Below are 3,971 nucleotides of genomic sequence, written 5' to 3' on the forward strand. Positions count from 1 at the left end.
GTCCTCACTTTGTAAAACTTTGATCTTTGGTTGCTTTTCTTTGCCTTCCCATCCTCTGGGGCCTTCCCTGCTCCTTATCCTCTAGGGCAGTGATCCCCAACTCCAGTCCTCAAGAGCCAGCAACAGTGCATGCTTTCACAGTTTCCTTCGTATAGCACAGGAGATGGAATTATCATCATCTGGAAAATTATTAAATTATCACCTGGGCAATAATGGGAAAGCTGAAAAACATACACTGTTTTGGCAAACACTGCTCTTGGGTTATGACGCTTCTTTTGTTTCGGAATAGAAGGGGGAAAGTGGCATAGGGGTGGCTTGGTTGACGGTGGTTAGCACATGCTAAAAGGAAAAGCCGTAAGCAGTCACCCAACGTGGGGCTCGAACCCACGACCCTGAGATTAAGAGTCTCATGCTCTACCGACTGAGCTAGCCGGGCGTCTGTGCCATGCAGACTCAGCAGAGCTATACATGGCATGGCAAGGTCAGGGGGAAGGTGCCTGTCAGACCCTGGATCCAGGCTCGTTGGGTAGCAGACAAGCTGTAGAAGCATCCAAGCATTGGTGGTTCAGTGGTAGAATTCTTGCCTGCCATGCGGGAGGCCCGGATTTGATTCCCAGCCAATGCTGGACCGCTCTTTTCATCGTGTGACAGAAATTTCAGCGCAACTCTTTTCTTCACTTTCTGAAACATTTGTTCGGTGGGCTTTAGACGTGTTACTGAAGTATTCAAGCGTTGGTATTCAGTGGTAGAATTCTCGCCTCCCAAGCGGGAGGGTGGGGTCTGATTTCTGACCAATGCAGTGTGCCTCTTTTTATCATTTGCCAGGAACTTCTGCTCATTCCTGTCCTCACTTTGTAAAACTTTGATCTTTGGTTGATTTTCTTTGCCTTCCCATCCTCTGGGGCCTTCCCTGCTCCTTATCCTCTAGGGCAGTGATCCCCAACTCCAGTCCTCAAGAGCCAGCAACAGTGCATGCTTTCACAGTTTCCTTCGTATAGCACAGGACATGGAATTATCATCATCTGGAAGATAATTAAATTATCACCTGGGCAATAATAGGGAAATGCTCGTACCAAATTTGAAATTGGTGAACGCGAACTGAAGAAGTTTGCTCATCTCAAATCAGCAGAGCTGTGAGACCTGCAGAAAATGTGTTTGTTATAAGATAAAGCTCAGTTCTACTGTCCTATGTTAGTTATACAGTCCCTGACAGACGTTCTGTTGCTTATCCATGTTATATAAATAAAAGCTTGTAACCTGACTTTAAAATCATCCATTGGTTTCATAAATTACTCTTTTGAAAGTTGAAACCCTCCCAAAGTTGGTTTAGGTTATGAAAATAAAGTTGCTGCAAAGCTGAAATTTTGATCATTTAATGAACACAAAAAGGTCAGATTTTGGCAAGACAAAAGTTTTGTCATATAATGCACCCATCCTAGTTTACATCCTTACCTATGCTCACTAAATGATCGGTTAATTAGTGGGTGTGTATAAAAAGAAACCAAGCACCCCAGACCTTCAGTTGAACTGCAACTTGACCTCTGACAACATGCCAAAAATCTACCCTGTGACCAAAGCCTTGATTATCAAGAGGCTGAAAACCAGATCCACTGCAGAGGTGGCTGGCACCTTTAATGTGTCTTAGCGCAAAGTACAAAGAATTAAAAAAAGATTTGAAGAGACTGGAGATGTTTTTGACAAGCCCAGGCTCGGCAGACCCCACAAGACAACTGCTCAGGAGGAACGTTTGTTGATTAGAAAATCCTTAGGCCAGCCCCTCTTCCACTGCAGCAGAGCTCCAAAAGGCCTGGTCACCTCAAGTGTCAACTAGATCAGTTTGTAGGATTCTGTCTCGAAATGGCCTCCATGGTTGAATCAGTGCCCAGAAGCCAGCACTAAACAAATGGCAATTAAAAAAAACGTGTGGCATTTGCCAAGTCCCACAGCTTGCTAAACAGGTGGATGCTGGAAAAGTGGCAGAAGGTGGATTTCTCTGATGAATCTTCAGTTGAATTACACCACAGCCACCGCAAATACTGCAGGAGACCTACTGGAGCCCGTATGGATCCAGAAAACAGTTAAGTTTGGTGGTGGAAAGATCATGGTCTGGGGTTACATTCAGTATGGGGTGTGCAAAACATTTGCAAGGTGGAAGGCAATATCAATAGCCTAAAATATCAAGAAGTATTAGCTACCTCTTACATTCCCAATCATAAGAGGGGTCAAATTCTGCAGCAGGATGGTGCTCCATCTCATACATCCATCTCTACAACAAAGTTCCTCCTGGCAAAGAAGATCAAGGTGCTCAAGGACTGGCCAGCCCAGTCACCAGACATGAACATCATTGAGCATTTTTGGGGTAGGATGAAAGAGGAAGCTTGAAAGACAAAACCAAAGAATCTAGATGAACTCTGGAAGGCATGTAAGACTGCATTCTTTGCTATTCATGATGACTTCATCAATAAAGTGTATGAATCATTGTTGAACCGCATGGATGTAGACCTTTAAGCTCATGGAAGTCACACAAAATATTAAATATGGCTCTAATAGCACCACAACTTAATTCACCAATGTTATGCAACATATCTTTGTATTAGAAGTTAATTATTTGTTTGAATTTCACATTACTTTTTGTGGGCGACAAAACATTTGTCTTGCCAAAATCTGACCTTTTTGTGTTCATTAAATGATAAAAATTTCAGCTTTGCAGCAACTTTGTTTTCATAACCTAAACCAAATTTGGGAGAGTTTCAGCTTTCAAAAGAGTAATTTATGAAACCAATGGATGAATTTAAAGTCAGGTTATAAGCTTTTATTTACATAACATGGATAAGCGACAGAACGTCTGTCAGAGATTGTATGTCTCACACCAGTGACACCCCCTTTTCTTAATAATAATCTTTAGAGACAGATTTTCATGCAGATCAATATCAAGTCCTTAGTCTGGAACAGCTGATTTATATATAAGAAAAAGATGGATTTCTCTGGAATAAGACATCTGATCGCAGATATGAAGTTTTCATTTTATTAACATTTCATGTTAATCATGACTCCGCACTAACTGCCAGCCTCCGCACTAACTGACAGCCTCTACAGCATTACATTTAGCTGTCAATCAGTGCTGGGGGCACAGTTACAGCGGCTGCTAACTATACTCTGATTGGAAAAAGAACCAGAAAAATGAGAATTTCTGTGGAATAAGGTATTAGATAGTAACAGTTAAGAATAGGTAAAATTTTATTCAACTCTCTATGACCTACATGCCCATATAAACAGATTTCGAGTGTCAATCCTACTGACGGATTCCTTTTAATATTTAGGTAGATTTCTTTTTAAAAAGAAAACAAAACAAAAACCATCTCTCAACACAGATATCTCACTTTCATTTTCAAATGGAAACAAGCCTTGAATTCAGAATTTAGATTTAATGCTGGCACTGTGTGAAATAATAGCTATAAAGGGGCTGTTGCTGCACATGTCACAGATGTATTAATTCACAGCCATAATTGCATTAGGCCTTTCTCTATCCCTATGCTGTGTGCCCTGAGCTCTAATACCAACACAATACAGACATAAAATAGCGATCCTTGGTTGATTTGCGAGATAATATTAGGGATGCATTTGGGATAACAAGGATCCTGCTTTTTGGTTGGTGGATCCCATCACTAGCTCACATGATGATGGTAGAAGGGAAAATTTATATAAAAATGTTATAAGCTCATAACTCAGTAAATACCAGCTCATTTAAAACTAAATAACTCTTCATCCGCTATATCTGGGTATTCCCAGATTAAAAGGCTAAAAGTCATAAAAGGTTCTTTTTCACCAGTTGAACACTGGGCCGTGTACCCCCTTTCCTGAACAGGACAATTTAATTTTTCTGTGCACGTGGTTTAAAGAATTGTAAAAAAATGTACTCATTTGGATATTCAAGAAGATTTTGTGGGTTTTTTTCGTGATAAATGGGGCTT

General features: G+C 40.9%; 1 non-coding gene across 1 annotated transcript; it reads right to left on the bottom strand.

The window, feature by feature from the left end:
- Positions 1-363: 363 nt before the first annotated feature.
- Positions 364-436, bottom strand: TRNAK-CUU (transfer RNA lysine (anticodon CUU)). The gene has a single exon. It is a non-coding gene; the product is annotated as a tRNA-Lys (tRNA).
- Positions 437-3,971: the final 3,535 nt, after the last annotated feature.

The sequence above is a fragment of the Anomaloglossus baeobatrachus genome, chromosome 5 (genome assembly GCF_048569485.1).
Source record: "Anomaloglossus baeobatrachus isolate aAnoBae1 chromosome 5, aAnoBae1.hap1, whole genome shotgun sequence".
Taxonomy (NCBI): Eukaryota; Metazoa; Chordata; class Amphibia; order Anura; family Aromobatidae; genus Anomaloglossus; species Anomaloglossus baeobatrachus.